The sequence below is a fragment of the Grampus griseus genome (genome assembly GCF_964374135.1).
Source record: "Grampus griseus genome assembly, chromosome: 5".
Classification (NCBI taxonomy): Eukaryota; Metazoa; Chordata; class Mammalia; order Artiodactyla; family Delphinidae; genus Grampus; species Grampus griseus.
Genome location: NC_138998.1, coordinates 106077333 through 106090580, shown reverse-complemented (window position 1 = coordinate 106090580; position 13248 = coordinate 106077333). Strand labels below are relative to the sequence as shown.

General features: G+C 33.9%; 1 protein-coding gene across 7 annotated transcripts in view; it reads left to right on the top strand.

Annotated features, from left to right (window-relative positions):
- CADM2 (cell adhesion molecule 2) overlaps positions 1 to 13248 on the top strand; it is a 1061913-nt gene that overhangs the window by 35527 nt on the left and 1013138 nt on the right. The gene's annotated exons all lie outside the window — the stretch shown is intronic.

Sequence of the window (13248 nt, the reverse complement as noted above, 5' to 3'; positions counted from 1 at the left end):
CTTCACCTTACAGTTAATTTACCTGTATAAAAAGGACTTTATTATAGTACATACATACTATCTTTTCAACTATTCTGGACTGGTCTTAATTAGACTGACTGAAAAAAACAGTATTTTTGACAGCTTTATTTATTTACATTGCTTTACTTTTTTGTATTTTTAAAAAAGCTAGATCACTCATTCAATTGCTTTAATGGTAAAAATTATTATGCATTTCCCCTTATTAATTAAAACCATGCTTTGTGTATTTTATCCATGTCTTGTATGCTTTGCATTTTGTATAGCTTTCTTTTCCTTTGTCCAGGAATTTTACAATATAACCTACTTGTCTGTTATCACTCTTTAATCACTCTTTTAAATTGACAACATAATTTACAAAGTCAGCATCATTGAAAATACTCTAGTGATGTCCTTTGGATCAGTTTCACTCCAAAGTTTGAATAAACCTATGGTGCTCAAGGATTTCTTACAAATATATTGAACTGAGATGGAAAGAAAATAGAGGGGAACAATTAACTTCAAGAAAATGTTTACATGATACTCTTATTAAAAGACATTGAAAAAAGTATTATTAACTGTTTTTCAACCTCTACATCTCCTACAGACAGTGAGTGGTTGTCATAAGCATCATTTGGATCACAGCCTGATTCTGTTTCATAACTATGTAGCAGAACTCTGCCCTGCCTCAGAATCGGATTTTAAAAATGGCATTTAAAAATTCTCTTTATCGCAACAGTACTTAGAAAATACTTTATGTCAGTTATCTTCTCTTGTCCAAGAAAACTTGAAATTATTTTACTGCCTCCTGGAAAGGGCTTCCACATCTTGTACTGAGTTGAAACATATGTGCTCATGTTTGGAATCATTTTCTGTGTTAAACAATGTCATACTCATTGTCATCCCAAGATTCATGTGATGCATTTTTGGATGAGTGTGACTCTAAATCTTGAATTAATAAATATCTTAAATTTTGGACTGATTTTCCCATTAGTTTCTATATTATCTGAAATACAAAGAATTGTCTGTCTCTTTTTAGAATTTATTTAAAAGCCAGAGAGAGAATTTTACAATGTAAAAAACATAAACTTATTTTTCTCATTGCTTGTGAATTTAGAGAAAAATATTGACTATTTCTTAAGAAAAGGGAAGATAAAGTAAAAATGATTTTAAATAAGTGTTTTTCTCTTCCATATGTTGCTTTGATTTTATACTAATTTTATATATTTGTTTGGTAATATCTGGAGGTTAATGACATTTATTCTTGTATTTATTTCCTTTTATGGTTTTAAATGCTATCAAATTTATATATATATATATATTTCATTTCAACATATCAACTTGGACTTGATATATATATATATATATATATAGTTGCAATACTCAAAACTTACTGTAAGTTTTGTGTATATATATACACACATGTATATATATATATATATATATACACACATACATGTATATAAAACTCTCCAGGTTCATACATTGAAATGAAAATTAAAAAAAAAAAAACAAAAAAAACCCAGGCTTCCCTGGTGGCGCAGTGGTTGAGAGTCCGCCTGCCGATGCAGGGGACACGGGTTCGTGTCCCGGTCCGGGAAGATCCCACATGCTGCGGAGCCGCTGAGCCTGCGCGTCCGGAGCCTGTGCTCCGCAACGGGAGAGGCCACAGCAGTGAGAGGCCCGCGTACCGCAAAAAAAAAAAAAACAAACCCAAACCAACAACATGGTTCTCTTAGATTATAATGAAATGGGTGATACTGGGTTCATTTTCGTTTGATAATCCAAGAAAAGTTTAAAGTTAGTGGCACTCTCAATATGAGAAAGCTGTTGCTGATTATTGAGGAAAGAATATTCTGAAACTCATTTTCTTGCTTGTCATCCTGATGAAACTCATGTATTTGACTGTGAAGTTAATTTTTCCTCATGTAAAATTGCAAGGGGTCCTTTCACTTGATTTTTTGGGTGCTCTGTGTCTTTGCAAGTGGGCTGTATCTTCTTAATTTGTGCTTGATAGGAAAAGGCAATATGTAGATTTCACAATAAAAACTGCATCTAACTAAGCCTTCCTTATCTGTTGTTTTTCATGAAAGTTTATTTTCAATCTACTTCAGGTACAGTAAGATATTTTTTATGAGGCTCAGATAATCAAATGAAGGAAATTATTTTGTGAAACCTGGTCACATAGCATGATCTTCCAAAAGTTATCTTTCTATTAGAATATCTTTAGAAACTTAAAGATAATCTTGTGTTCATATTTTCAACCCCTAGTTTAAATTAATAAAAGATTTTGCTTCCAGTTTTACTATAGCAAATATGTTTTCTGGAACCATAATTTTAAGATCATGATGTCCCCTTTTTAATACTTGAAGTACAGGACTGAAGGAAAATGTTTAACAACAGGGACAGGTACTGAGGAACAAATCTCAGAAGTTATACAACTATCGATCTAATTGCAAACTGTGAAATTTTATTTTTTAATGTTGTTTATAATTGAGCAAGAGTGTGGATTGGACTAGCTTGCAGCTCTGTAAGTATTTACAGTAAGTTTGAGCAACTTAATAACTCTAAGAGTTGTTTAGCAATTCTTTGGATTTCTCAGCCTTCATAACAGCCATGTAAAAAGTTTGGCTTGGAGGTTTCCAGGAACAGAACAGAGCAGTGCATGTTTTCCTCTGTGATCAGGGGCAGGCAGCCAGAGGCTCAGATTTACTGATCTCAATTTGGCACTAATAAATAGCCACCTGGTTGACTGATGGTTATAGCTTTCACTATAAAGATGTAAATGCTAAAAGAAAATACATGTTACAACAATGTCTCTAGTTCCCCAGATATTTGATCTCATATTGTGAGAGTGAGGATGAGACATAGAAAGTTACATGTACACCTGGAGTATGGCAAGATTTTACATCACAGAGCTAGCAAACTTTCCCTAAAGGTGATTACATTTACCACTGGTTCACAAAGTATGCACTAGGAATACCGAGCCATAAGGTATTCATTTGTGAAGCTAATTTTAACCTAGATGATTTCCACTTCCTAACTGCAAACACCTTTGGAGAGATTTATATGTTCAATATTAGCTTCATGTAGGGAAATAGTCTATTCTCATTATTCGCAGTAGTTGTGTTCTCTGACGTATCTGGAACGCCGATTTAGTGAACGCTGAACCCTTGCTACTTGGAAAAATTCGGGGCAATTCCTGTGAGTCTCTTGTCACAACATTTTTGTCAATGGATCAATACATAACCTCGTTTATGTGTATTTCTGTTTGAAGACACTACATTTAATATATATTGTTGATTCATTGACGTTAAACTCATGGCCAACAGCTCCACAACTCATGCCTCAACAAAGCTTACCTAACACGTATTTTTTTTCCTAAGGCACATCCCCACCTTCTTGTGCTTAGGAACCTAGATAGCACTTCAGTACAGTGCTTGAGGCCATTTTAAAGAATGAAAAAACAAAAATGCAAAAGTGGCACTAAATAGACCTTGAAAAGGACAGTTTTTAGAGTATGAAAGCTAAAACCAGAAGGCAACCTCAGCTGGGAACATGTGAGGCAACTGATTTTTTTTGTTGTTCTGCACATGTCCACAAATGACCCTTAAAGCATTGCAAGTATCAATTTTACGGTTACAAATACATTTTAGGGAGTGGGTAAATTTGCAAATTATGGAATCTGGGTATAATGAGGATCTACTGTACCATATGTTGTCAATCAGAATGGTTTTTTGAAATGTATTTGTGTCTGTAATGAATTCCAGAACATAATTATAACATTTTTAAGTTGGAAGTAATCTTTGGAGTTAACTAGTTCAAACTGCCATAGCATGTAGAAATTTCCTGTAAACTATCTCTGAAGAATCAATATCAGATTTAAGCTCTAACATTTACCACGATTGGGACCCTATAAATTACACAGGCACTGATTATGACTTTTGATTGTTTTAATATAACCTGTACCAGTTGCTTCTACTTCTCATCTTTTAAAGCTATAGAGCGTAAGTCCTTTTCTTTGTTCACATAAAAAATACTTTAGAAATTCAAGTTTGCTAATATGCTGATGTTTTTCTAAGTGAACTGTCTCCTAAAGATTTCTTAATACTTGTTTTGTTTTCTGTGCCTTCGTTCAAATTGTTGAATATGAGAATAAAAACTAAACAGCAGAGTCTAAAGCACAAAGTTTCAATGCTTTCTACCGTGGGTGAATATGACTTTTGGTTCAATATTCAAAAAATAAATTTACTGATACTAATTCAGTTTTTGTATCTATCTTCAGTTACTTTGTCCAAATGCTTTTTTTGAAAACACACACACACACACACACACACACACACACGATTACACACAAAAAGGTGTGTGTAACTGTATGTGTTCATACTACATACATATATATTTATATACATATATATGTATATAAGTATATATACACTGTACCATAGTTAGCCATTCTGATGACATTACCAACAGGGAAACAAAGTAAGTGCCTTCACTAATAAAATTTGGTCTTACAAAGGATTAACTTCATACCATTGTGCAATTTTTCATGGTCAATGCACTTTTCTCTACCTTCTGCCCACAGAATAGGTGTTGTGGATATTCTTATTGTTACAATCATATTAATTTAGGTAATCTGCCCTTGGACTTTTAAAATTTAATGAACAAATTGAGGTGGATAAAAAAAGAACTCTCTAGGATCTATTTGGATTTATATGTCTTGTAATAATCACACCACCATTCATGAGGGCTTTACCCTGACGACCTAATCACCCTAATCCCAAAGGCCCAAACTGTAAATACCATCACTTTGGGATTAGGTTACAACACATAAATTTTAGGAGCACAACCTTTCAGTCTGTAGCAGCCACCTTCCCCTAGACAGATATACCCCAATTTGAAATAGTTAAATACTTTCAAATATCTTATAACATCGGCAGAAACACTCAGCTGAATCAAAACTGTTAAATATTTTGCTGGTACTATAATCTAATCAAGAGAATTAAGGTGACTTCTTTGATTAATAAGTATTTGTTAGGTAAACCGATACTCTTAAAATTTCATTCTGCATTAGGAGTGTACATTCCGTTGTTAGGATCATAAGTTCTTTTTCCTTAGCATGCTTTACTCAATCTGATATTTATATTAATCTAATTTCATTTATAAATATTTTTGGTGAACTTCTGCCCTAATAATTATATCTATCAATGGTATCTTTTCTGGCCATGTTCTTTGCCCTGTTTTCCTCTGTCTCTGCTATACATGTATTCTGTTCTTCCCCCCAGGGATACTTGTCCTTTACTTCTGTGGTGCTTTACTGTTATGTCCCTTGGTGTTTTTCAAGGTTGCACCTCCTGCTGTGCAGTATTACATACATTTCTGTCAGTGAGTGACAGCAAAGAGGAATATCCTAGGCTCTTGATCATGTTAAAGTCAGTGTTACAAAGATCAGAATTAGAGTCTGTTTCATTTTACTGTCCTTCACAACCAGAAGCAAACATATTGTGAAAGCATATGGATTCATTCAAAAGAAGCAGAGACTGACCAATTTTCAGATATCTTTTTTAAAAATCCCGTGTTTTTAGAACTACAGGTTATTTAGAGAACAATTTTCTGGAGTATATACTTCCCATTTTTGTTTTTGCTTTTTCTTCGTTTACAACTTCGGTGTTCAAACAATGAGCCAGTGAACAGGTTGAAGTTCAAAGTGTCTGTTTGCAGAGTCATTTAGCAGAATTTCTAAGAAATGCCTTTTATCTGGCTTTCCTTGGAGAACCTTCACCATAAGAAAGGTGTACCTGTTATAACTCTTAGTGGCTAGAAATTAAAAGGCCAGATATTAAAAAGGCTATTCTAATTTTTCATTAAAACGATTCTTCCCAGTCCCAGTTCATCTTTATTCTCATTTTATTTGGTATAGAATGACATGACTTCTGAGTTAAGAAAAACTTGTTTTAGATCATTCCTTGTTAAGAAGTAAATAATATGTTTTGCCACAATGATCTATTGTTACTTGATTGTTTCCAAAGATGGGATGCTTTTTTCAAAGGTGTTACAACTTATGTGGCTAGAAATTCTGTGGAAAAGCTAGAAAAGTAACTGGAAGCATTAAAAATATTAGATGGCTAAGATACAGAATTCACCATATTTGGCGAAAGATACTGATCAGACAGCAAAATGGAATCTATTTTTGGAAGCAAAGTCTTTTGTTGTAATCTGTTAGGCTGTTAGAGTGAGCAAGTTTTACTATTAACAGTCTGTTATAAATGTGACTACTTAGACTAAAAAAATTGGTTTTTGTGATTTTTCTGCTATGATGTACACATTTCTTACAGAGTGTTGTGCAATAATAAAGGACTCCCAGGGAATTCTTTGGTGTATTGTTATACAAATAGCTCTTACCTTACTGTTGAAAACTTTATAAAGAAACTATGATAACTAAAATCCTAATTTTAAGCATTAGCCCTGGAAAGAAGATGAGAATTTATGCATTTAAAATTTTATTACTTACTTTATGGCCTTGAAAAAGATGGTTTAATTTACCTGTGTATGTATGTTTCCTCATCTGTAAAATGTAGATAATAAGCTAATTTGAATGTGTAAACTGTAATTATAGCTTCTAAGTTATAAAAGTAGAGTTCTCTAGTACCCATATTAATAATATTTGCAGGTAGGATAATTTTTTTTTTTCACTTCATAAACATTTTAAGAAGTGAAGTTGCCAGTTGCCCTTTTTTCCACAAAATAGTGTTGTGGTAACACCATATCTTATATAATTGAATTATTGATTGCTGATAATATGAAAAAGTTAGGATTATTTTTTTCAGGTGGTCATTGTTTTATTCACATTTAAAACAAAAAAAGGCCCAAACTATTTAGAGTTTTGGTTTTAGATGAGGGAAGCCAAAGAAGCTTTTGTTAATTAGCACACATATCACAAAAATAGCTTTTTCTCATTCTACATATCCTTTGCTAGAATTATTTTACACTAGGCTCTTGTGTCTCACCAAAGCAGACTCAGTACTCTCTGCTCATTCAATATTCAAGAAGTACTTTTTTTCGTTGTTTTAAGAACTCAAAAACTGGAAATTAAAATAAAATAAGGCCCTGCCCTTAAGAAGCTTACGTTTTAGGTACATCATTGAAAAAAGTAAATAAAATGATTCCAGTGTAAGTTTATACTAGCATGACAGGGTTGATAAGCGCTTCTGAGCACATATGTGGGATGCCTAATCTAGGTTGGGGTCAGGGTAAATTTAATACATTTTCTGGTAGAATAATATCTGAGCTGGCGCTTTGATTGAGCCTTTAGCCAGACAAAGGTTGAGAAAATGGGCTACTACTTGAAGGCCCTGAAGCACGAGAGGAATTTCAGGTAGCAAGTTTGTTAATAAGTTGGATCCAAGATTTGATCCATCTCATGAAGATTATTTTAAGCCATGTTAAGTAGTTTGATTTTGTTTTAAAATATATGGGATGGTGCTTGCAGATTTTAAGCAGTTGTAAGACATTCATGTCAATTTTGTCTCGTCGGAGTTTTCTGTGGCAGCAATTTGGAGGAATGACTAGAGGATGGTTAAGATTAATGTCTGGGAAGAGGAAGAGAATTTGATGACTTGGTATGTCCAAGCTGAAATGAACAGTGGGCAGTTAAGTGCTGTGGTCTCAAGCTCAGAAAAGGTGTCAGTCTAATGTCATAAGAAACAACATTCTGTGTCAGTGTTAAATTTATAGTCCCAGGAATAAATATCTGGACTACTTTAACTTCCAGTGACCTTGGTTAATCAGAGAGCAGAACTTTTGGTCTGAGCCCATTATCTCAGATTCCAATGTTCTGGAAAAGCAGTTTTCAAACTTTTCCTCAAGGGATCTTTAGGCTTCCTGGCCTTACGGTCTCTGCTGAAACTACCCAACATGGCTGTTGTAGCCAGAAAGTAGCCATAGACAAATGTATGGCTGATGGAATTAAAATCACAATACTTTAGCTTCACTACATTCAGTGGACAGAGTAGACCTTTGACTTCACTATATACACTGTTGGGAAAATTTGTTCCCCTAGTTTTTTTTTTAATGTCATCTGTTTACACCATGGTCACAGACAGGAAGACAAAACTTTGGGGAGATAAATCAGGACAAATCCACTGGATAATTAGAATAACAGCATTTTATGTATTTATCATGGTGAGGCAGCAGCATCCTCTAGGAATATGAAGTCCAGAGATCGTATAATGTGAGTTATTTTACCAAGAAGTAGATGATTCTGAGTTCTAATAAACATTTTATTGTGTGTGTATCTATCAATCTATCTAGCTATCTAACTATCTGATATTCATTGATCTGATTTGGATTAAGACCTGTATGTGGGTACTATTGTTATGTCTTTCTTAATGGAATTATATGTTTTGTTTTTCAGTTGCCAACTCTGAGTGGTTAAGCCACAAATCTTTAATTTGTCAACTTAAAATGGGATACATTTATGACTCTGCCATTAATTTTTTTCTGATGGCGTTTTCACTGAGTAGGAGTCTAATATTAATTCTAATTGCTGCTCTATTAATAAATACCAAAGAGAATGCTCTCCTACTAGTATGTATAGACGTATGACCAGCAGAAGTAATTGCAAACAGTCACAGGAAGAGAAATGCTTTTAAGTCTTACTTAAACACAGATACAAACAATGTGGCATAGCTGGATAGCTGAGAAATCAAAGCAGCCAGCAGATCAACCTCGCATGCAGCTTTAAGGAATTCTCTTTGCTTAAAACAAACATAGAGTTGACTCTGAGCCCAAAAGAGTTATGAGCAGAAACAGGTCTTAGAGAAGGAGGCTGAAGATTACAATCAAAGAACATATTTTGTGTGTGCCTAGTGGAGAAAGCACTTTGGGTACTACACTGGCTGTTTGAGCCGTACAACCTTAGATCACATTCACTGTCAGAGACATTTGTCTGCAAACCTGGAGGAAAACATGAAAAAAGTCCCTTTTTCTTCCCTGAGTTATATGTGAAAAAAGAAAAAAGAGATATGGTTGGAAATTTTTTTTAATCACAATTAAATTTATGATTTATTCTAGTTTGGAGGAAAATTGAAATTACTGAAAGTGTAACTTTTTGGAATGCAATTCCTGTACCTCTGTATCTGAATGTATCTTCATGATAAATGCCAGGAACATAGTCAAGGATGGAAAAGCATGCCTGGTTTGGTTAACCTCAGTTTGATTAACGTTTGTGTGAGATAGCAGTAATATTTCCTGAATGCCAAGCTAATATATATACACTGAGAAACATAATCTCATCTTCACCACTATATTTGAAGGTCAGTATTGAAGGATTATTAATACTTCTAGAGAACCCATTATAATAATATTTTGAAAATTATATGATAAAATATAAAAAAGAAGTCACTAATGCCACTATTTTTATTTGTCTACTTTGTTTGAATATGTATGTTCTCCAGTGTTTCTGAAATTGACAACCTAATCTATCTTACTTCATCTTGACCATCACATATTCCTGTTTTGAATACCCCTTCAGGTATTTTTCATCTGTCAATTAGTGTTTAATAACATATTACTTAGATTTGACAGCTTAATCAAATTTATTTTTCTACATATTTGTTATGTACGTAATTAATGCCAACTGTATACTAGGGTTACTGGAATCATTTAATTTCTCCAACAGAATTACTTCTTCTGTAGATGAGAGGGGCTTAAATAAAATACTAAGAAATATGGAAAAAGATCCAGAAAAATCCACCCATTCATTCAACAAATATTTTTATCCCCTACTCAGATATTATGCAAGCTTGTGGATATACAAAGATGGACGTGGCACAGGATATCATATTTAAGAATTTCCATTCTAGTGCAGAGGTCAGCAAGCTTTTTCTGTACAGGGACAGATAGTGATTATTTTAAGATTATATTATATCTCTGTGGTAACTATTTAATTTTGCATTATTATACAAAAGAGGCTATAGACAATATGTAAACAAATGAGTGTGACTATGATAATATAAAACTTTATTTACAAAAACAGAGCATCGTAGATGGACCACTGTCCAAAGTTTCTCAACCAGCCCCTGGTCTAATGGGTAATAGAGACATTAAATAAATTATTAAACTTAAATGAGTACTAGAAGGGAGGTGTTCAAGGGATGCAGTTTAAATTTTTCTCAGGGAATGCTTTACACAGAATTTGGCATTTTATTTTATTCATTATTTACTTTTTATTGAAGTATACTTGATTCACAATATTATACTACTTTGGGGTGTACAACATAGTGATTCAATATTTTTATAGATTATACTCCATTTAAAGTTATTATAAAATAATGACTATTTCCCTGTGCTGTACAATGTATGCTTGTTTTTTATTTATTTTATACACAGTAGTTTGTACCTCTTAATCCCCTACCCCTAGCTTGCCCCTCCCCTCTTCCCTCTCTCCAGTCTCCTCTATATCTGTGAGTCTGTTTCTGTTTTGTTTAATTCATTTGTTTGTTTTATTTTTTTAGATTGCATATATAAGTAATAACATAGAGTATTTTTCTTTCTCTATTTCACTAAGTATAATAACCTATAGGTCCATCCATGTTGTTGCATATGGTAGGATTTCATTCTTTTTTATGGATGAGTAATATTCCATGTGTGTGTGTGTGTATATATATATATATGATAGTCCATCGTGGTGTGTGTGTGTATGTATATATGTATATATATGTGTGTATATATATATATATATATATATATATATATAATCACATCATCTGTTGATGGACACTTAAGTTGCTTCCATATCTTGGCTATTGTGAATAATGATGCTATGAATATTGGGGTGCATGTATCTTTTTGAATTCGTATTTTTGTTTTCTTTGGATATATACCCAGGAGTGAAATTAGTGGATTATATGGTAGCTCTATTTTTACTTTTTTTTTTTTTTTTTTTTTGTGGTACGCGGTCCTCTTGCTGTCGTGGCCTCTCCCGTTGCAGAGCACAGGCTCCGGACGCAGAGCACAGGCTCCAGACGTGCAGGCTCTGTGGCCATGGCTCACGGGCCCAGCCGCTCTGCAGCACGTGGGATCCTCCCAGACCGGGGCACGAACCCGCGTCCCCTGCATTGGCAGGTGGACTCTCAACCACTGCGCCACCAGGGAAGCCCCTATTTTTACTTTTTTGAGGAACCTCCGTACTGTTTTCCATAGTGGCTGCACCAATTTACATTTCCACTAACAGTGTACAAGTGTTCCTTTCTCTCCACATCCTCACCAACACTTGCTGTTTCTAGACTTTTTGCTGGTAGCTATTCTGACATGTGTGAGGTGATATCTCACTGTGGTTTTGATTTGCATTTCTCTGATATTAGTGATGTTGAGCATTTTTTCAGATGTCTGTTGGTCATCTATATATCATCTTTGGAAAAAGGTCTATTCAATTCTTCTGCCTATTTTAATTTTTTTTTGATATTGTGTTGTATGAGATCTTTATATATTTTGGATATTAACCCCTTGTCAATCATATTATGTGCAAATATTTTCAGTAGGTTGTCCTTTTGTTTTTTTTGATGATTTCCTTTGCTCTGCAAAATCTTTTAAGTTTAATGACATCCCATTTGTTTATTTTTGCTTTTGTTTCTTTTGCCTTGGGACAGATCCAAAAAATATTGCTATGGTTTATGTCAAAGAGTGTTCTGCCTGTGTTTTCTTCTAGGAGTTTTATGGTTTCTGGTCTTAAATTTAGGTCTTTAGTCAATTTTGATTTTATTTTTCTATATGGTATGAAAAAATGTTCTAATTTCATTCTTTTACATGTAGCCGTCCAGTTTCCCAGCACCATTTTTTGAAAAGACTGTCTTTTCTTCATTGTATATTCTTGCCTCCTTTGTCTTAGATTAGTTAACCATAGGTTTGTGGATTTACTTCTGGGCTCTTTATTCTGTTCCATTGATCTGTGTGTCTGTTTTTGTGCCAGTACCATATTGTTTTGATTACTGTAACTTTGTATTATAATCTGAAGTCAGGGAACATGATACCTCCAGCTTTATTCTTTTTACTCAAGATTGCTTTTGCAGAATTTGGCATTTTAAATGGATATTAAAATAATGGGTGGAAATTAACTAGCTAGAAAAAATAGAGAATAGCAAGTGAAAAGTCCTGAACACAAGCACACACACAGAAGACATAATGTATTTAAACAGTTCTTAAATCTGGCATTGCAACATAGCATGTGTACCTGGGGATAAGGCTGGAATTTGGTGTTTATCAAGTACCTATCAATGATGTTAACATCAAGGGAGTGAAATGACAGTTCTGTGTTAGAAAAATACTTCTGGTAAGAAGTGGAAAAGAAAGGGCCTAGTGACAGTCACTGGCCTAGCTGGCTTTGTCAGAAGAACTAATGGGGATGCAGAATTTCTCAGAATGTGGGAGTAAGGTTGGATATTCCAGGAGATTTCACAATGGATAAATATTCCTATGTAGCTGTCTAAAGGACTGAGTCTGTCAAATATCAGTTCCTCTGAGATCAGCTGATTGAGCTATCTAAGATGTTGCCATTGCCCCATGCAAAATATGTTTGCAGACGGCACCAACTCCAGAGTTTACTTCTGTTAGTTTTCAAATGATGGAATGAGGTAGGGGACCACTTAACTAATTCCTAGCTAAGTATTTGTGTGTGAACTTTTCTATTACTTGTTGTATATATTATAAAAAATGTATTTTATTTTTATTTTATTTTGAAAATTTGGATGTGAAAGAAGAGCGTATACACTTTTCTTCTCAGTCACATATGACCTCATTTGAGGGCAAATATATCCATTAAAGTTTAAGTTCAATGTTGAATTACCTTACATTTTACATTTAACTTTCCATGACTTGGTACTAACTGTCAGGGTGCTTCTTGTTAAGTTACATACTGGGCCTACTTATTCTCAGAGTTTTATTGCCTGACAAGGTTTTAAACTTCATTTGGAAGTCTTGCAGGGAGGGTCTATTTTTTTTTTATATCAGTGAGGAGAAAAAATATAGGGAATTGGGAGTAGAGAAGAGACAGATATAAAAATCAGAGAAAGAAAAAAGAAGGACATACATAAAAATAGAGACAATAATTGACTACAGAGTTTGAAAAAGGAAGCAGAAAGAATTAAAGAAGATTAAAGCCTGTGTGTGTGTGTGTGTGTGTGTGTGTGTATATGTATATATATATATATATACAGAAAGTGTCCTATGGCCTTACCCATATGTCATTCTGGT